The sequence below is a fragment of the Copadichromis virginalis genome, linkage group LG20 (genome assembly GCF_057382275.1).
Source record: "Copadichromis virginalis isolate Kocher_CV1m ecotype Utaka linkage group LG20, C_Virginalis_male_GT1.1, whole genome shotgun sequence".
Taxonomy (NCBI): Eukaryota; Metazoa; Chordata; class Actinopteri; order Cichliformes; family Cichlidae; genus Copadichromis; species Copadichromis virginalis.
The window spans coordinates 14,608,137-14,630,802 of record NC_140637.1 but is presented as its reverse complement, the minus strand read 5'-3'; positions in this window follow the sequence as shown (position 1 = coordinate 14,630,802).

Genomic DNA, 22,666 nt, shown 5'->3' with positions numbered 1-22,666 from the left:
TTTGATTCAAACTCTGTTCTGTACATTCTAATTCTGTTGTTTTCATTCAAATTCCATTGTTTTGATTCAAATTCTGTTCTGTTCATTCTAATTCCGTTGTTTTGATTCAAACTCTGTTCTGTACATTCTAATTCTGTTGTTTTCATTCAAATTCCATTGTTTTTATTCAAATTTTGTTCTGTTCATTCTAATTCCGTTGTTTTCATTCAAACTCTGTTCTTTACATTCTAATTCCGTTGTTTTGATTCAAACTCTGTTCTGTACATTCTAATTCCGTTGTTTTCATTCAAACTCTGTTCTGTACATTCTAATTCCATTGTTTTGATTCAAACTCTGTTCTGTACATTCTAATTCCATTGTTTTCATTCAAACTCTGTTCTGTACATTTAAATTCTGTTGTTTTCATTCAAATTCCATTGTTTTCATTCAAACTCTGTTCTGTACATTCTAATTCCGTTGTTTTCATTCAAATTCTATTCATTTCATTCTAATTCTGTTCTTTTTATTGAAATTCGGTTGTTTTCATTCAAATGCTTTTGTTTTCATTCTAATTCTACTCTTTTTATTCAAATTCTGTTGTTTTCATTCAAAATTCCATCGTTTTCATATTAATTCCGTTGTTTTGATTCAAATTCTGTTGTTTTCATTCAAATTCCATTGTTTTGATTCAAATTCGCTTCTTTACATTCTAATTCCATTGTTTTCATTCAAAGTCTGTTCTGCACATTCTAATTCCTTTGTTTTCATTCAAATTCTGTTCTGTACATTGTAATTCCTTCGTTTTCATTCACACTCTGTTCTGTACATTCTAATTCTGTTGTTTTCATTCAAATTCCATTGTTTTTGATTCAAATTCTGTTCTGTTCATTCTAATTCCGTTGTTTTGATTCAAACTCTGTTCTGTACATTCTAATTCTGTTGTTTTCATTCAAATTCCATTGTTTTGATTCAAATTCTGTTCTGTTCATTCTAATTCCGTTGTTTTGATTCAAACTCTGTTCTGTACATTCTAATTCTGTTGTTTTCATTCAAATTCCATTGTTTTGATTCAAATTCTGTTCTGTTCATTCTAATTCCGTTGTTTTGATTCAAACTCTGTTCTGTACATTCTAATTCTGTTGTTTTCATTCAAATTCCATTGTTTTTGATTCAAATTCTGTTCTGTTCATTCTAATTCCGTTGTTTTGATTCAAACTCTGTTCTGTACATTCTAATTCTGTTGTTTTCATTCAAATTCCATTGTTTTGATTCAAATTCTGTTCTGTTCATTCTAATTCCGTTGTTTTGATTCAAACTCTGTTCTGTACATTCTAATTCTGTTGTTTTCATTCAAATTCCATTGTTTTGATTCAAATTCTGTTCTGTTCATTCTAATTCCGTTGTTTTGATTCAAACTCTGTTCTGTACATTCTAATTCTGTTGTTTTCATTCAAATTCCATTGTTTTGATTCAAATTCTGTTCTGTTCATTCTAATTCCGTTGTTTTGATTCAAACTCTGTTCTGTACATTCTAATTCTGTTGTTTTCATTCAAATTCCATTGTTTTGATTCAAATTCTGTTCTGTTCATTCTAATTCCGTTGTTTTGATTCAAACTCTGTTCTGTACATTGTAATTCTGTTGTTTTCATTCAAATTCCATTGTTTTTATTCAAATTCTGTTCTGTTCATTCTAATTCCGTTGTTTTCATTCAAACTCTGTTCTTTACATTCTAATTCCGTTGTTTTGATTCAAACTCTGTTCTGTACATTCTAATTCCGTTGTTTTCATTCAAACTCTGTTCTGTACATTCTAATTCCATTGTTTTGATTCAAACTCTGTTCTGTACATTCTAATTCCATTGTTTTCATTCAAACTCTGTTCTGTACATTTAAATTCTGTTGTTTTCATTCAAATTCCATTGTTTTCATTCAAACTCTGTTCTGTTCATTCTAATTCCATTGTTTTAATTCAAACTCTGTTCTGTACATTCTAATTCTGTTGTTTTCATTCAAATTCCATTGTTTTGATTCAAACTCTGTTCTGTACATTCTACTTCCATTGTTTTAATTCAAACTCTGTTCTGTACATTCTAATTCTGTTGTTTTCATTCAAATTCCATTGTTTTGATTCAAATTCTGTTCTGTTCATTCTAATTCCGTTGTTTTCATTCAAACTCTGTTCTGTACATTCTAATTCCATTGTTTTCATTCAAACTCTGTTCTGTACATTCTAATTCCATTGTTTTAATTCAAACTCTGTTCTGTACATTCTAATTCTGTTGTTTTCATTCAAATTCCATTGTTTTGATTCAAACTCTGTTCTGTTCATTCTAATTCCGTTGTTTTCATTCAAACTCTGTTCTGTACATTCTAATTCCGTTGTTTTCATTCAAACTCTGTTGTTTTCATTCTACTTCTTTTGTTTGTTTTAAACTTCCATTGTTTTCATTCAAATTCTGTTGTTTTCATTCAAATTCCATTGTTTTCATTCAAATTCTGTTCTGTTCATTCTAATTCCGTTGTTTTGATTCAAACTCTGTTCTGTACATTCTAATTCCGTTGTTTTCATTCAAACTCTGTTCTGTACATTCTAATTCCGTTGTTTTCATTCAAAGTCTGTTCTGCACATTCTAATTCCTTTGTTTTCATTCAAACTCTGTTCTGTACATTCTAATTCTGTTGTTTTCATTCAAACTCTGTTCTGTACATTCTAATTCTGTTGTTTTCATTCAAATTCCATTGTTTTGATTCAAATTCTGTTCTGTTCATTCTAATTCCGTTGTTTTGATTCAAACTCTGTTCTGTACATTCTAATTCTGTTGTTTTCATTCAAATTCCATTGTTTTGATTCAAATTCTGTTCTGTTCATTCTAATTCCGTTGTTTTGATTCAAACTCTGTTCTGTACATTCTAATTCTGTTGTTTTCATTCAAATTCCATTGTTTTTATTCAAATTTTGTTCTGTTCATTCTAATTCCGTTGTTTTCATTCAAACTCTGTTCTTTACATTCTAATGCCGTTGTTTTGATTCAAACTCTGTTCTGTACATTCTAATTCCGTTGTTTTCATTCAAACTCTGTTCTGTACATTCTAATTCCATTGTTTTGATTCAAACTCTGTTCTGTACATTCTAATTCCATTGTTTTCATTCAAACTCTGTTCTGTACATTTAAATTCTGTTGTTTTCATTCAAATTCCATTGTTTTCATTCAAACTCTGTTCTGTACATTCTAATTCCGTTGTTTTCATTCAAATTCTATTCATTTCATTCTAATTCTGTTCTTTTTATTGAAATTCGGTTGTTTTCATTCAAATGCTTTTGTTTTCATTCTAATTCTACTCTTTTTATTCAAATTCTGTTGTTTTCATTCAAAATTCCGTCGTTTTCATGTTAATTCCGTTGTTTTGATTCAAATTCTGTTGTTTTCATTCAAATTCCATTGTTTTGATTCAAATTCGCTTCTTTACATTCTAATTCCATTGTTTTCATTCAAAGTCTGTTCTGCACATTCTAATTCCTTTGTTTTCATTCAAATTCTGTTCTGTACATTGTAATTCCTTCGTTTTCATTCACACTCTGTTCTGTACATTCTAATTCTGTTGTTTTCATTCAAATTCCATTGTTTTTGATTCAAATTCTGTTCTGTTCATTCTAATTCCGTTGTTTTGATTCAAACTCTGTTCTGTACATTCTAATTCTGTTGTTTTCATTCAAATTCCATTGTTTTGATTCAAATTCTGTTCTGTTCATTCTAATTCCGTTGTTTTGATTCAAACTCTGTTCTGTACATTCTAATTCTGTTGTTTTCATTCAAATTCCATTGTTTTGATTCAAATTCTGTTCTGTTCATTCTAATTCCGTTGTTTTGATTCAAACTCTGTTCTGTACATTCTAATTCTGTTGTTTTCATTCAAATTCCATTGTTTTTGATTCAAATTCTGTTCTGTTCATTCTAATTCCGTTGTTTTGATTCAAACTCTGTTCTGTACATTCTAATTCTGTTGTTTTCATTCAAATTCCATTGTTTTGATTCAAATTCTGTTCTGTTCATTCTAATTCCGTTGTTTTGATTCAAACTCTGTTCTGTACATTCTAATTCTGTTGTTTTCATTCAAATTCCATTGTTTTGATTCAAATTCTGTTCTGTTCATTCTAATTCCGTTGTTTTGATTCAAACTCTGTTCTGTACATTCTAATTCTGTTGTTTTCATTCAAATTCCATTGTTTTGATTCAAATTCTGTTCTGTTCATTCTAATTCCGTTGTTTTGATTCAAACTCTGTTCTGTACATTCTAATTCTGTTGTTTTCATTCAAATTCCATTGTTTTGATTCAAATTCTGTTCTGTTCATTCTAATTCCGTTGTTTTGATTCAAACTCTGTTCTGTACATTGTAATTCTGTTGTTTTCATTCAAATTCCATTGTTTTTATTCAAATTCTGTTCTGTTCATTCTAATTCCGTTGTTTTCATTCAAACTCTGTTCTTTACATTCTAATTCCGTTGTTTTGATTCAAACTCTGTTCTGTACATTCTAATTCCGTTGTTTTCATTCAAACTCTGTTCTGTACATTCTAATTCCATTGTTTTGATTCAAACTCTGTTCTGTACATTCTAATTCCATTGTTTTCATTCAAACTCTGTTCTGTACATTTAAATTCTGTTGTTTTCATTCAAATTCCATTGTTTTCATTCAAACTCTGTTCTGTTCATTCTAATTCCATTGTTTTAATTCAAACTCTGTTCTGTACATTCTAATTCTGTTGTTTTCATTCAAATTCCATTGTTTTGATTCAAACTCTGTTCTGTACATTCTACTTCCATTGTTTTAATTCAAACTCTGTTCTGTACATTCTAATTCTGTTGTTTTCATTCAAATTCCATTGTTTTGATTCAAATTCTGTTCTGTTCATTCTAATTCCGTTGTTTTCATTCAAACTCTGTTCTGTACATTCTAATTCCATTGTTTTCATTCAAACTCTGTTCTGTACATTCTAATTCCATTGTTTTAATTCAAACTCTGTTCTGTACATTCTAATTCTGTTGTTTTCATTCAAATTCCATTGTTTTGATTCAAACTCTGTTCTGTTCATTCTAATTCCGTTGTTTTCATTCAAACTCTGTTCTGTACATTCTAATTCCGTTGTTTTCATTCAAACTCTGTTGTTTTCATTCTACTTCTTTTGTTTGTTTTAAACTTCCATTGTTTTCATTCAAATTCTGTTGTTTTCATTCAAATTCCATTGTTTTCATTCAAATTCTGTTCTGTTCATTCTAATTCCGTTGTTTTGATTCAAATTCTGTTGTTTTCATTCAAATTCCATTGTTTTGATTCAAATTCGCTTCTTTACATTCTAATTCCATTGTTTTCATTCAAAGTCTGTTCTGCACATTCTAATTCCTTTGTTTTCATTCAAATTCTGTTCTGTACATTGTAATTCCTTCGTTTTCATTCACACTCTGTTCTGTACATTCTAATTCTGTTGTTTTCATTCAAATTCCATTGTTTTTGATTCAAATTCTGTTCTGTTCATTCTAATTCCGTTGTTTTGATTCAAACTCTGTTCTGTACATTCTAATTCTGTTGTTTTCATTCAAATTCCATTGTTTTGATTCAAATTCTGTTCTGTTCATTCTAATTCCGTTGTTTTGATTCAAACTCTGTTCTGTACATTCTAATTCTGTTGTTTTCATTCAAATTCCATTGTTTTGATTCAAATTCTGTTCTGTTCATTCTAATTCCGTTGTTTTGATTCAAACTCTGTTCTGTACATTCTAATTCCGTTGTTTTCATTCAAACTCTGTTCTGTACATGCTAATTCCATTGTTTTGATTCAAACTCTGTTCTGTACATTCTAATTCCATTGTTTTCATTCAAACTCTGTTCTGTACATTTAAATTCTGTTGTTTTCATTCAAATTCCATTGTTTTCATTCAAACTCTGTTCTGTACATTCTAATTCCATTGTTTTAATTCAAACTCTGTTCTGTACATTCTAATTCTGTTGTTTTCATTCAAATTCCATTGTTTTGATTCAAACTCTGTTCTGTTCATTCTAATTCCGTTGTTTTCATTCAAACTCTGTTCTGTACATTCTAATTCCATTGTTTTGATTCAAACTCTGTTCTGTACATTCTAATTCCATTGTTTTCATTCAAACTCTGTTCTGTACATTTAAATTCTGTTGTTTTCATTCAAATTCCATTGTTTTCATTCAAACTCTGTTCTGTACATTCTAATTCCATTGTTTTAATTCAAACTCTGTTCTGTACATTCTAATTCTGTTGTTTTCATTCAAATTCCATTGTTTTGATTCAAACTCTGTTCTGTTCATTCTAATTCCGTTGTTTTCATTCAAACTCTGTTCTGTACATTCTAATTCCGTTGTTTTCATTCAAACTCTGTTGTTTTCATTCTACTTCTTTTGTTTGTTTTAAACTTCCATTGTTTTCATTCAAATTCTGTTGTTTTCATTCAAATTCCATTGTTTTCATTCAAATTCTGTTCTGTACATTCTAATTCCGTTGTTTTCATTCAAACTCTGTTCTGTACATTCTAATTCCGTTGTTTTCATTCAAAGTCTGTTCTGCACATTCTAATTCCTTTGTTTTCATTCAAACTCTGTTCTGTACATTCTAATTCCGTTGTTTTCATTCAAACTCTGTTCTGTACATTCTAATTCTGTTGTTTTCATTCAAATTCCATTGTTTTTGATTCAAATTCTGTTCTGTTCATTCTAATTCCGTTGTTTTGATTCAAACTCTGTTCTGTACATTCTAATTCTGTTGTTTTCATTCAAATTCCATTGTTTTGATTCAAATTCTGTTCTGTTCATTCTAATTCCGTTGTTTTGATTCAAACTCTGTTCTGTACATTCTAATTCTGTTGTTTTCATTCAAATTCCATTGTTTTTGATTCAAATTCTGTTCTGTTCATTCTAATTCCGTTGTTTTGATTCAAACTCTGTTCTGTACATTCTAATTCTGTTGTTTTCATTCAAATTCCATTGTTTTGATTCAAATTCTGTTCTGTTCATTCTAATTCCGTTGTTTTGATTCAAACTCTGTTCTGTACATTCTAATTCTGTTGTTTTCATTCAAATTCCATTGTTTTGATTCAAATTCTGTTCTGTTCATTCTAATTCCGTTGTTTTGATTCAAACTCTGTTCTGTACATTCTAATTCTGTTGTTTTCATTCAAATTCCATTGTTTTGATTCAAATTCTGTTCTGTTCATTCTAATTCCGTTGTTTTGATTCAAACTCTGTTCTGTACATTCTAATTCTGTTGTTTTCATTCAAATTCCATTGTTTTGATTCAAATTCTGTTCTGTTCATTCTAATTCCGTTGTTTTGATTCAAACTCTGTTCTGTACATTGTAATTCTGTTGTTTTCATTCAAATTCCATTGTTTTTATTCAAATTCTGTTCTGTTCATTCTAATTCCGTTGTTTTCATTCAAACTCTGTTCTTTACATTCTAATTCCGTTGTTTTGATTCAAACTCTGTTCTGTACATTCTAATTCCGTTGTTTTCATTCAAACTCTGTTCTGTACATTCTAATTCCATTGTTTTGATTCAAACTCTGTTCTGTACATTCTAATTCCATTGTTTTCATTCAAACTCTGTTCTGTACATTTAAATTCTGTTGTTTTCATTCAAATTCCATTGTTTTCATTCAAACTCTGTTCTGTTCATTCTAATTCCATTGTTTTAATTCAAACTCTGTTCTGTACATTCTAATTCTGTTGTTTTCATTCAAATTCCATTGTTTTGATTCAAACTCTGTTCTGTACATTCTACTTCCATTGTTTTAATTCAAACTCTGTTCTGTACATTCTAATTCTGTTGTTTTCATTCAAATTCCATTGTTTTGATTCAAATTCTGTTCTGTTCATTCTAATTCCGTTGTTTTCATTCAAACTCTGTTCTGTACATTCTAATTCCATTGTTTTCATTCAAACTCTGTTCTGTACATTCTAATTCCATTGTTTTAATTCAAACTCTGTTCTGTACATTCTAATTCTGTTGTTTTCATTCAAATTCCATTGTTTTGATTCAAACTCTGTTCTGTTCATTCTAATTCCGTTGTTTTCATTCAAACTCTGTTCTGTACATTCTAATTCCGTTGTTTTCATTCAAACTCTGTTGTTTTCATTCTACTTCTTTTGTTTGTTTTAAACTTCCATTGTTTTCATTCAAATTCTGTTGTTTTCATTCAAATTCCATTGTTTTCATTCAAATTCTGTTCTGTTCATTCTAATTCCGTTGTTTTGATTCAAACTCTGTTCTGTACATTCTAATTCCGTTGTTTTCATTCAAACTCTGTTCTGTACATTCTAATTCCGTTGTTTTCATTCAAAGTCTGTTCTGCACATTCTAATTCCTTTGTTTTCATTCAAACTCTGTTCTGTACATTCTAATTCTGTTGTTTTCATTCAAACTCTGTTCTGTACATTCTAATTCTGTTGTTTTCATTCAAATTCCATTGTTTTGATTCAAATTCTGTTCTGTTCATTCTAATTCCGTTGTTTTGATTCAAACTCTGTTCTGTACATTCTAATTCTGTTGTTTTCATTCAAATTCCATTGTTTTGATTCAAATTCTGTTCTGTTCATTCTAATTCCGTTGTTTTGATTCAAACTCTGTTCTGTACATTCTAATTCTGTTGTTTTCATTCAAATTCCATTGTTTTTATTCAAATTTTGTTCTGTTCATTCTAATTCCGTTGTTTTCATTCAAACTCTGTTCTTTACATTCTAATTCCGTTGTTTTGATTCAAACTCTGTTCTGTACATTCTAATTCCGTTGTTTTCATTCAAACTCTGTTCTGTACATTCTAATTCCATTGTTTTGATTCAAACTCTGTTCTGTACATTCTAATTCCATTGTTTTCATTCAAACTCTGTTCTGTACATTTAAATTCTGTTGTTTTCATTCAAATTCCATTGTTTTCATTCAAACTCTGTTCTGTACATTCTAATTCCGTTGTTTTCATTCAAATTCTATTCATTTCATTCTAATTCTGTTCTTTTTATTGAAATTCGGTTGTTTTCATTCAAATGCTTTTGTTTTCATTCTAATTCTACTCTTTTTATTCAAATTCTGTTGTTTTCATTCAAAATTCCGTCGTTTTCATGTTAATTCCGTTGTTTTGATTCAAATTCTGTTGTTTTCATTCAAATTCCATTGTTTTGATTCAAATTCGCTTCTTTACATTCTAATTCCATTGTTTTCATTCAAAGTCTGTTCTGCACATTCTAATTCCTTTGTTTTCATTCAAATTCTGTTCTGTACATTGTAATTCCTTCGTTTTCATTCACACTCTGTTCTGTACATTCTAATTCTGTTGTTTTCATTCAAATTCCATTGTTTTTGATTCAAATTCTGTTCTGTTCATTCTAATTCCGTTGTTTTGATTCAAACTCTGTTCTGTACATTCTAATTCTGTTGTTTTCATTCAAATTCCATTGTTTTGATTCAAATTCTGTTCTGTTCATTCTAATTCCGTTGTTTTGATTCAAACTCTGTTCTGTACATTCTAATTCTGTTGTTTTCATTCAAATTCCATTGTTTTGATTCAAATTCTGTTCTGTTCATTCTAATTCCGTTGTTTTGATTCAAACTCTGTTCTGTACATTCTAATTCTGTTGTTTTCATTCAAATTCCATTGTTTTTATTCAAATTCTGTTCTGTTCATTCTAATTCCGTTGTTTTGATTCAAACTCTGTTCTGTACATTCTAATTCTGTTGTTTTCATTCAAATTCCATTGTTTTTATTCAAATTCTGTTCTGTTCATTCTAATTCCGTTGTTTTCATTCAAACTCTGTTCTTTACATTCTAATTCCGTTGTTTTGATTCAAACTCTGTTCTGTACATTCTAATTCCGTTGTTTTGATTCAAACTCTGTTCTGTACATTCTAATTCCATTGTTTTGATTCAAACTCTGTTCTGTACATTCTAATTCCATTGTTTTCATTCAAACTCTGTTCTGTACATTCTAATTCCATTGTTTTAATTCAAACTCTGTTCTGTACATTCTAATTCTGTTGTTTTCATTCAAATTCCATTGTTTTGATTCAAACTCTGTTCTGTTCATTCTAATTCTGTTGTTTTCATTCAAACTCTGTTCTGTACATTCTAATTCCATTGTTTTGATTCAAACTCTGTTCTGTACATTCTAATTCCATTGTTTTCATTCAAACTCTGTTCTGTACATTTAAATTCTGTTGTTTTCATTCAAATTCCATTGTTTTCATTCAAACTCTGTTCTGTACATTCTAATTCCATTGTTTTAATTCAAACTCTGTTCTGTACATTCTAATTCTGTTGTTTTCATTCAAATTCCATTGTTTTGATTCAAACTCTGTTCTGTACATTCTAATTCCATTGTTTTAATTCAAACTCTGTTCTGTACATTCTAATTCTGTTGTTTTCATTCAAATTCCATTGTTTTGATTCAAATTCTGTTCTGTTCATTCTAATTCCGTTGTTTTCATTCAAACTCTGTTCTGTACATTCTAATTCCATTGTTTTCATTCAAACTCTGTTCTGTACATTCTAATTCCATTGTTTTAATTCAAACTCTGTTCTGTACATTCTAATTCTGTTGTTTTCATTCAAATTCCATTGTTTTGATTCAAACTCTGTTCTGTTCATTCTAATTCCGTTGTTTTCATTCAAACTCTGTTCTGTACATTCTACTTCCGTTGTTTTCATTCAAACTCTGTTGTTTTCATTCTACTTCTTTTGTTTGTTTTAAACTTCCATTGTTTTCATTCAAATTCTGTTGTTTTCATTCAAATTCCATTGTTTTCATTCAAATTCTGTTCTGTACATTCAAACTCTGTTGTTTTCATTCTACTTCTTTTGTTTGTTTTAAACTTCCATTGTTTTCATTCAAATTCTGTTGTTTTCATTCTAATTCCATTGTTTTCATTCAAACTCTGTTCTGTACATTTAAATTCTGTTGTTTTCATTCAAATTCCATTGTTTTCATTCAAACTCTGTTCTGTACATTCTAATTCCATTGTTTTAATTCAAACTCTGTTCTGTACATTCTAATTCTGTTGTTTTCATTCAAATTCCATTGTTTTAATTCAAACTCTGTTCTGTACATTCTAATTCTGTTGTTTTCATTCAAATTCCATTGTTTTGATTCAAATTCTGTTCTGTTCATTCTAATTCCGTTGTTTTCATTCAAACTCTGTTCTGTACATTCTAATTCCATTGTTTTCATTCAAAGTCTGTTCTGTACATTCTAATTCCATTGTTTTAATTCAAACTCTGTTCTGTACATTCTAATTCTGTTGTTTTCATTCAAATTCCATTGTTTTGATTCAAACTCTGTTCTGTTCATTCTAATTCCGTTGTTTTCATTCAAACTCTGTTCTGTACATTCTAATTCCGTTGTTTTCATTCAAACTCTGTTGTTTTCATTCTACTTCTTTTGTTTGTTTTAAACTTCCATTGTTTTCATTCAAATTCTGTTGTTTTCATTCAAATTCCATTGTTTTCATTCAAATTCTGTTCTGTTCATTCTAATTCCGTTGTTTTGATTCAAACTCTGTTCTGTACATTCTAATTCCGTTGTTTTCATTCAAACTCTGTTCTGTACATTCTAATTCTGTTGTTTTCATTCAAACTCTGTTCTGTACATTCTAATTCTGTTGTTTTCATTCAAATTCCATTGTTTTGATTCAAATTCTGTTCTGTTCATTCTAATTCCGTTGTTTTGATTCAAACTCTGTTCTGTACATTCTAATTCTGTTGTTTTCATTCAAATTCCATTGTTTTGATTCAAATTCTGTTCTGTTCATTCTAATTCCGTTGTTTTCATTCAAACTCTGTTCTTTACATTCTAATTCCGTTGTTTTGATTCAAACTCTGTTCTGTACATTCTAATTCCGTTGTTTTCATTCAAACTCTGTTCTGTACATGCTAATTCCATTGTTTTGATTCAAACTCTGTTCTGTACATTCTAATTCCATTGTTTTCATTCAAACTCTGTTCTGTACATTTAAATTCTGTTGTTTTCATTCAAATTCCATTGTTTTCATTCAAACTCTGTTCTGTACATTCTAATTCCATTGTTTTAATTCAAACTCTGTTCTGTACATTCTAATTCTGTTGTTTTCATTCAAATTCCATTGTTTTGATTCAAACTCTGTTCTGTTCATTCTAATTCCGTTGTTTTCATTCAAACTCTGTTCTGTACATTCTAATTCCATTGTTTTGATTCAAACTCTGTTCTGTACATTCTAATTCCATTGTTTTCATTCAAACTCTGTTCTGTACATTTAAATTCTGTTGTTTTCATTCAAATTCCATTGTTTTCATTCAAACTCTGTTCTGTACATTCTAATTCCATTGTTTTAATTCAAACTCTGTTCTGTACATTCTAATTCTGTTGTTTTCATTCAAATTCCATTGTTTTGATTCAAACTCTGTTCTGTTCATTCTAATTCCGTTGTTTTCATTCAAACTCTGTTCTGTACATTCTAATTCCGTTGTTTTCATTCAAACTCTGTTGTTTTCATTCTACTTCTTTTGTTTGTTTTAAACTTCCATTGTTTTCATTCAAATTCTGTTGTTTTCATTCAAATTCCATTGTTTTCATTCAAATTCTGTTCTGTACATTCTAATTCCGTTGTTTTCATTCAAACTCTGTTCTGTACATTCTAATTCCGTTGTTTTCATTCAAAGTCTGTTCTGCACATTCTAATTCCTTTGTTTTCATTCAAACTCTGTTCTGTACATTCTAATTCCGTTGTTTTCATTCAAACTCTGTTCTGTACATTCTAATTCTGTTGTTTTCATTCAAATTCCATTGTTTTTGATTCAAATTCTGTTCTGTTCATTCTAATTCCGTTGTTTTGATTCAAACTCTGTTCTGTACATTCTAATTCTGTTGTTTTCATTCAAATTCCATTGTTTTGATTCAAATTCTGTTCTGTTCATTCTAATTCCGTTGTTTTGATTCAAACTCTGTTCTGTACATTCTAATTCTGTTGTTTTCATTCAAATTCCATTGTTTTTGATTCAAATTCTGTTCTGTTCATTCTAATTCCGTTGTTTTGATTCAAACTCTGTTCTGTACATTCTAATTCTGTTGTTTTCATTCAAATTCCATTGTTTTGATTCAAATTCTGTTCTGTTCATTCTAATTCCGTTGTTTTGATTCAAACTCTGTTCTGTACATTCTAATTCTGTTGTTTTCATTCAAATTCCATTGTTTTGATTCAAATTCTGTTCTGTTCATTCTAATTCCGTTGTTTTGATTCAAACTCTGTTCTGTACATTCTAATTCTGTTGTTTTCATTCAAATTCCATTGTTTTGATTCAAATTCTGTTCTGTTCATTCTAATTCCGTTGTTTTGATTCAAACTCTGTTCTGTACATTCTAATTCTGTTGTTTTCATTCAAATTCCATTGTTTTGATTCAAATTCTGTTCTGTTCATTCTAATTCCGTTGTTTTGATTCAAACTCTGTTCTGTACATTGTAATTCTGTTGTTTTCATTCAAATTCCATTGTTTTTATTCAAATTCTGTTCTGTTCATTCTAATTCCGTTGTTTTCATTCAAACTCTGTTCTTTACATTCTAATTCCGTTGTTTTGATTCAAACTCTGTTCTGTACATTCTAATTCCGTTGTTTTCATTCAAACTCTGTTCTGTACATTCTAATTCCATTGTTTTGATTCAAACTCTGTTCTGTACATTCTAATTCCATTGTTTTCATTCAAACTCTGTTCTGTACATTTAAATTCTGTTGTTTTCATTCAAATTCCATTGTTTTCATTCAAACTCTGTTCTGTTCATTCTAATTCCATTGTTTTAATTCAAACTCTGTTCTGTACATTCTAATTCTGTTGTTTTCATTCAAATTCCATTGTTTTGATTCAAACTCTGTTCTGTACATTCTAATTCCATTGTTTTAATTCAAACTCTGTTCTGTACATTCTAATTCTGTTGTTTTCATTCAAATTCCATTGTTTTGATTCAAATTCTGTTCTGTTCATTCTAATTCCGTTGTTTTCATTCAAACTCTGTTCTGTACATTCTAATTCCATTGTTTTCATTCAAACTCTGTTCTGTACATTCTAATTCCATTGTTTTAATTCAAACTCTGTTCTGTACATTCTAATTCTGTTGTTTTCATTCAAATTCCATTGTTTTGATTCAAACTCTGTTCTGTTCATTCTAATTCCGTTGTTTTCATTCAAACTCTGTTCTGTACATTCTAATTCCGTTGTTTTCATTCAAACTCTGTTGTTTTCATTCTACTTCTTTTGTTTGTTTTAAACTTCCATTGTTTTCATTCAAATTCTGTTGTTTTCATTCAAATTCCATTGTTTTCATTCAAATTCTGTTCTGTTCATTCTAATTCCGTTGTTTTGATTCAAACTCTGTTCTGTACATTCTAATTCCGTTGTTTTCATTCAAACTCTGTTCTGTACATTCTAATTCCGTTGTTTTCATTCAAAGTCTGTTCTGCACATTCTAATTCCTTTGTTTTCATTCAAACTCTGTTCTGTACATTCTAATTCTGTTGTTTTCATTCAAACTCTGTTCTGTACATTCTAATTCTGTTGTTTTCATTCAAATTCCATTGTTTTGATTCAAATTCTGTTCTGTTCATTCTAATTCCGTTGTTTTGATTCAAACTCTGTTCTGTACATTCTAATTCTGTTGTTTTCATTCAAATTCCATTGTTTTGATTCAAATTCTGTTCTGTTCATTCTAATTCCGTTGTTTTGATTCAAACTCTGTTCTGTACATTCTAATTCTGTTGTTTTCATTCAAATTCCATTGTTTTTATTCAAACTCTGTTCTGTTCATTCTAATTCTGTTGTTTTCATTCAAACTCTGTTCTTTACATTCTAATTCCGTTGTTTTGATTCAAACTCTGTTCTGTACATTCTAATTCCGTTGTTTTCATTCAAACTCTGTTCTGTACATTCTAATTCCATTGTTTTGATTCAAACTCTGTTCTGTACATTCTAATTCCATTGTTTTCATTCAAACTCTGTTCTGTACATTTAAATTCTGTTGTTTTCATTCAAATTCCATTGTTTTCATTCAAACTCTGTTCTGTACATTCTAATTCCATTGTTTTAATTCAAACTCTGTTCTGTACATTCTAATTCTGTTGTTTTCATTCAAATTCCATTGTTTTGATTCAAACTCTGTTCTGTTCATTCTAATTCCGTTGTTTTCATTCAAACTCTGTTCTGTACATTCTAATTCCATTGTTTTGATTCAAACTCTGTTCTGTACATTCTAATTCCATTGTTTTCATTCAAACTCTGTTCTGTACATTTAAATTCTGTTGTTTTCATTCAAATTCCATTGTTTTCATTCAAACTCTGTTCTGTACATTCTAATTCCATTGTTTTAATTCAAACTCTGTTCTGTACATTCTAATTCTGTTGTTTTCATTCAAATTCCATTGTTTTGATTCAAACTCTGTTCTGTTCATTCTAATTCCGTTGTTTTCATTCAAACTCTGTTCTGTACATTCTAATTCCGTTGTTTTCATTCAAACTCTGTTGTTTTCATTCTACTTCTTTTGTTTGTTTTAAACTTCCATTGTTTTCATTCAAATTCTGTTGTTTTCATTCAAATTCCATTGTTTTCATTCAAATTCTGTTCTGTTCATTCTAATTCCGTTGTTTTCATTCAAACTCTGTTCTGTACATTCTAATTCCGTTGTTTTCATTCAAACTCTGTTCTGTACATTCTAATTCCGTTGTTTTCATTCAAAGTCTGTTCTACACATTCTAATTCCTTTGTTTTCTTTCAAACTCTGTTCTGTACATTCTAATTCCGTTGTTTTCATTCAAACTCTGTTCTGTACATTCTAATTCTGTTGTTTTCATTCAAATTCCATTGTTTTTGATTCAAATTCTGTTCTGTTCATTCTAATTCCGTTGTTTTGATTCAAACTCTGTTCTGTACATTCTAATTCTGTTGTTTTCATTCAAATTCCATTGTTTTGATTCAAATTCTGTTCTGTTCATTCTAATTCCGTTGTTTTGATTCAAACTCTGTTCTGTACATTCTAATTCTGTTGTTTTCATTCAAATTCCATTGTTTTGATTCAAATTCTGTTCTGTTCATTCTAATTCCGTTGTTTTGATTCAAACTCTGTTCTGTACATTCTAATTCTGTTGTTTTCATTCAAATTCCATTGTTTTGATTCAAATTCTGTTCTGTTCATTCTAATTCCGTTGTTTTGATTCAAACTCTGTTCTGTACATTCTAATTCTGTTGTTTTCATTCAAATTCCATTGTTTTTATTCAAATTCTGTTCTGTTCATTCTAATTCCGTTGTTTTCATTCAAAGTCTGTTCTTTACATTCTAATTCCGTTGTTTTGATTCAAACTCTGTTCTGTACATTCTAATTCCGTTGTTTTGATTCAAACTCTGTTCTGTACATTCTAATTCCATTGTTTTGATTCAAACTCTGTTCTGTACATTCTAATTCCATTGTTTTCATTCAAACTCTGTTCTGTACATTCTAATTCCATTGTTTTAATTCAAACTCTGTTCTGTACATTCTAATTCTGTTGTTTTCATTCAAATTCCATTGTTTTGATTCAAACTCTGTTCTGTTCATTCTAATTCTGTTGTTTTCATTCAAACTCTGTTCTGTACATTCTAATTCCATTGTTTTGATTCAAACTCTGTTCTGTACATTCTAATTCCATTGTTTTCATTCAAACTCTGTTCTGTACATTTAAATTCTGTTGTTTTCATTCAAATTCCATTGTTTTCATTCAAACTCTGTTCTGTACATTCTAATTCCATTGTTTTAATTCAAACTCTGTTCTGTACATTCTAATTCTGTTGTTTTCATTCAAACTCTGTTCTGTTCATTCTAATTCCGTTGTTTTGATTCAAAGTCTGTTCTACACATTCTAATTCCTTTGTTTTCTTTCAAACTCTGTTCTGTACATTCTAATTCCGTTGTTTTCATTCAAACTCTGTTCTGTACATTCTAATTCTGTTGTTTTCATTCAAATTCCATTGTTTTTGATTCAAATTCTGTTCTGTTCATTCTAATTCCGTTGTTTTGATTCAAACTCTGTTCTGTACATTCTAATTCTGTTGTTTTCATTCAAATTCCATTGTTTTGATTCAAATTCTGTTCTGTTCATTCTAATTCCGTTGTTTTGATTCAAACTCTGTTCTGTACATTCTAATTCTGTTGTTTTCATTCAAATTCCATTGTTTTGATTCAAATTCTGTTCTGTTCATTCTAATTCCGTTGTTTTGATTCAAACTCTGTTCTGTACATTCTAATTCTGTTGTTTTCATTCAAATTCCATTGTTTTGATTCAAATTCTGTTCTGTTCATTCTAATTCCGTTGTTTTGATTCAAACTCTGTTCTGTACATTCTAATTCTGTTGTTTTCATTCAAATTCCATTGTTTTTATTCAAATTCTGTTCTGTTCATTCTAATTCCGTTGTTTTCATTCAAACTCTGTTCTTTACATTCTAATTCCGTTGTTTTGATTCAAACTCTGTTCTGTACATTCTAATTCCGTTGTTTTGATTCAAACTCTGTTCTGTACATTCTAATTCTGTTGTTTTCATTCAAACTCTGTTCTGTACATTCTAATTCCATTGTTTTGATTCAAACTCTGTTCTGTACATTCTAATTCCATTGTTTTCATTCAAACTCTGTTCTGTACATTTAAATTCTGTTGTTTTCATTCAAATTCCATTGTTTTCATTCAAACTCTGTTCTGTACATTCTAATTCCATTGTTTTAATTCAAACTCTGTTCTGTACATTCTAATTCTGTTGTTTTCATTCAAATTCCATTGTTTTGATTCAAACTCTGTTCTGTTCATTCTAATTCCGTTGTTTTGATTCAAAGTCTGTTCTACACATTCTAATTCCTTTGTTTTCTTTCAAACTCTGTTCTGTACATTCTAATTCCGTTGTTTTCATTCAAACTCTGTTCTGTACATTCTAATTCTGTTGTTTTCATTCAAATTCCATTGTTTTGATTCAAATTCTGTTCTGTTCATTCTAATTCCGTTGTTTTGATTCAAACTCTGTTCTGTACATTCTAATTCTGTTGTTTTCATTCAAATTCCATTGTTTTGATTCAAATTCTGTTCTGTTCATTCTAATTCCGTTGTTTTGATTCAAACTCTGTTCTGTACATTCTAATTCTGTTGTTTTCATTCAAATTCCATTGTTTTGATTCAAATTCTGTTCTGTTCATTCTAATTCCGTTGTTTTGATTCAAACTCTGTTCTGTACATTCTAATTCTGTTGTTTTCATTCAAATTCCATTGTTTTTATTCAAATTCTGTTCTGTTCATTCTAATTCCGTTGTTTTCATTCAAACTCTGTTCTTTACATTCTAATTCCGTTGTTTTGATTCAAACTCTGTTCTGTACATTCTAATTCCGTTGTTTTGATTCAAACTCTGTTCTGTACATTCTAATTCCATTGTTTTGATTCAAACTCTGTTCTGTACATTCTAATTCCATTGTTTTCATTCAAACTCTGTTCTGTACATTTAAATTCTGTTGTTTTCATTCAAATTCCATTGTTTTCATTCAAACTCTGTTCTGTTCATTCTAATTCCGTTGTTTTCATTCAAATTCTATTCATTTCATTCTAATTCCGTTCTTTTTATTGAAATTCGGTTGTTTTCATTCAAATGCTTTTGTTTTCATTCTAATTCTACTCTTTTTATTCAAATTCTGTTGTTTTCATTCAAAATTCCGTCGTTTTCATGTTAATTCCGTTGTTTTGATTCAAATTCTGTTGTTTTGATTCAAATTCCATTGTTTTGATTCAAATTCGCTTCTTTACATTCTAATTCCATTGTTTTCATTCAAAGTCTGTTCTGCACATTCTAATTCCTTTGTTTTCATTCAAATTCTGTTCTGTACATTCTAATTCCTTCGTTTTCATTCACACTCTGTTCTGTACATTCTAATTCTGTTGTTTTCATTCAAATTCCATTGTTTTTGATTCAAATTCTGTTCTGTTCATTCTAATTCCGTTGTTTTGATTCAAACTCTGTTCTGTACATTCTAATTCTGTTGTTTTCATTCAAATTCCATTGTTTTGATTCAAATTCTGTTCTGTTCATTCTAATTCCGTTGTTTTGATTCAAACTCTGTTCTGTACATTCTAATTCTGTTGTTTTCATTCAAATTCCATTGTTTTTATTCAAATTCTGTTCTGTTCATTCTAATTCCGTTGTTTTCATTCAAACTCTGTTCTGTACATTCTAATTCTGTTGTTTTCATTCAAATTCCATTGTTTTTATTCAAATTCTGTTCTGTTCATTCTAATTCCGTTGTTTTCATTCAAACTCTGTTCTTTACATTCTAATTCCGTTGTTTTGATTCAAACTCTGTTCTGTACATTCTAATTCCGTTGTTTTGATTCAAACTCTGTTCTGTACATTCTAATTCCATTGTTTTGATTCAAACTCTGTTCTGTACATTTAAATTCTGTTGTTTTCATTCAAATTCCATTGTTTTCATTCAAACTCTGTTCTGTTCATTCTAATTCCATTGTTTTAATTCAAACTCTGTTCTGTACATTCTAATTCTGTTGTTTTCATTCAAATTCCATTGTTTTGATTCAAACTCTGTTCTGTACATTCTAATTCCGTTGTTTTCATTCAAACTCTGTTGTTTTCATTCTACTTCTTTTGTTTGTTTTAAACTTCCATTGTTTTCATTCAAATTCTGTTGTTTTCATTCAAATTCCATTGTTTTCATTCAAATTCTGTTCTGTACATTCTAATTCCGTTGTTTTCATTCAAACTCTGTTCTGCACATTCTAATTCCTTTGTTTTCATTCAAACTCTGTTCTGTACATTCTAATTCCGTTGTTTTCATTCAAACTCTGTTCTGTACATTCTAATTCTGTTGTTTTCATTCAAATTCCATTGTTTTTGATTCAAATTCTGTTCTGTTCATTCTAATTCCGTTGTTTTGATTCAAACTCTGTTCTGTACATTCTAATTCTGTTGTTTTCATTCAAATTCCATTGTTTTGATTCAAATTCTGTTCTGTTCATTCTAATTCCGTTGTTTTGATTCAAACTCTGTTCTGTACATTCTAATTCTGTTGTTTTCATTCAAATTCCATTGTTTTGATTCAAATTCTGTTCTGTTCATTCTAATTCCGTTGTTTTGATTCAAACTCTGTTCTGTACATTCTAATTCTGTTGTTTTCATTCAAATTCCATTGTTTTGATTCAAATTCTGTTCTGTTCATTCTAATTCCGTTGTTTTGATTCAAACTCTGTTCTGTACATTCTAATTCTGTTGTTTTCATTCAAATTCCATTGTTTTTATTCAAATTCTGTTCTGTTCATTCTAATTCCGTTGTTTTCATTCAAACTCTGTTCTTTACATTCTAATTCCGTTGTTTTGATTCAAACTCTGTTCTGTACATTCTAATTCCGTTGTTTTCATTCAAACTCTGTTCTGTACATTCTAATTCCATTGTTTTGATTCAAACTCTGTTCTGTACATTCTAATTCCATTGTTTTCATTCAAACTCTGTTCTGTACATTTAAATTCTGTTGTTTTCATTCAAATTCCATTGTTTTCATTCAAACTCTGTTCTGTTCATTCTAATTCCATTGTTTTAATTCAAACTCTGTTCTGTACATTCTAATTCTGTTCTTTTCATTCAAATTCCATTGTTTTGATTCAAACTCTGTTCTGTACATTCTAATTCCATTGTTTTCATTCAAACTCTGTTCTGTACATTCTAATTCCATTGTTTTCATTCAAACTCTGTTCTGTACATTCTAATTCTGTTGTTTTCATTCAAATTCCATTGTTTTGATTCAAACTCTGTTCTGTTCATTCTAATTCCGTTGTTTTCATTCAAACTCTGTTCTGTACATTGTAATTCCGTTGTTTTCATTCAAACTCTGTTGTTTTCATTCTACTTCTTTTGTTTGTTTTAAACTTCCATTGTTTTCATTCAAATTCTGTTGTTTTCATTCAAATTCCATTGTTTTCATTCAAATTCTGTTCTGTTCATTGTAATTCCGTTGTTTTGATTCAAACTCTGTTCTGTACATTCTAATTCCGTTGTTTTCATTCAAACTCTGTTCTGTACATTCTAATTCCGTTGTTTTCATTCAAAGTCTGTTCTGCACATTCTAATTCCTTTGTTTTCATTCAAACTCTGTTCTGTACATTCTAATTCTGTTGTTTTCATTCAAACTCTGTTCTGTACATTCTAATTCTGTTGTTTTCATTCAAATTCCATTGTTTTGATTCAAATTCTGTTCTGTTCATTCTAATTCCGTTGTTTTGATTCAAACTCTGTTCTGTACATTCTAATTCTGTTGTTTTCATTCAAATTCCATTGTTTTGATTCAAATTCTGTTCTGTTCATTCTAATTCCGTTGTTTTGATTCAAACTCTGTTCTGTACATTCTAATTCTGTTGTTTTCATTCAAATTCCATTGTTTTTATTCAAATTCTGTTCTGTTCATTCTAATTCCGTTGTTTTCATTCAAACTCTGTTCTTTACATTCTAATTCCGTTGTTTTGATTCAAACTCTGTTCTGTACATTCTAATTCCGTTGTTTTCATTCAAACTCTGTTCTGTACATTCTAATTCCATTGTTTTGATTCAAACTCTGTTCTGTACATTCTAATTCCATTGTTTTCATTCAAACTCTGTTCTGTACATTTAAATTCTGTTGTTTTCATTCAAATTCCATTGTTTTCATTCAAACTCTGTTCTGTACATTCTAATTCCATTGTTTTAATTCAAACTCTGTTCTGTACATTCTAATTCTGTTGTTTTCATTCAAATTCCATTGTTTTGATTCAAACTCTGTTCTGTTCATTCTAATTCCGTTGTTTTCATTCAAACTCTGTTCTGTACATTCTAATTCCATTGTTTTGATTCAAACTCTGTTCTGTACATTCTAATTCCATTGTTTTCATTCAAACTCTCTTCTGTACATTTAAATTCTGTTGTTTTCATTCAAATTCCATTGTTTTCATTCAAACTCTGTTCTGTACATTCTAATTCCATTGTTTTAATTCAAACTCTGTTCTGTACATTCTAATTCTGTTGTTTTCATTCAAATTCCATTGTTTTGATTCAAACTCTGTTCTGTTCATTCTAATTCCGTTGTTTTCATTCAAACTCTGTTCTGTACATTCTAATTCCGTTGTTTTCATTCAAACTCTGTTGTTTTCATTCTACTTCTTTTGTTTGTTTTAAACTTCCATTGTTTTCATTCAAATTCTGTTGTTTTCATTCAAATTCCATTGTTTTCATTCAAATTCTGTTGTTTTCATTCAAATTCCATTGTTTTGATTCAAATTCTGTTCTGTTCATTCTAATTCCGTTGTTTTGATTCAAACTCTGTTCTGTACATTCTAATTCTGTTGTTTTCATTCAAATTCCATTGTTTTTATTCAAATTCTGTTCTGTTCATTCTAATTCCGTTGTTTTCATTCAAACTCTGTTCTTTACATTCTAATTCCGTTGTTTTGATTCAAACTCTGTTCTGTACATTCTAATTCCGTTGTTTTCATTCAAACTCTGTTCTGTACATTCTAATTCCATTGTTTTGATTCAAACTCTGTTCTGTACATTCTAATTCCATTGTTTTCATTCAAACTCTGTTCTGTACATTTAAATTCTGTTGTTTTCATTC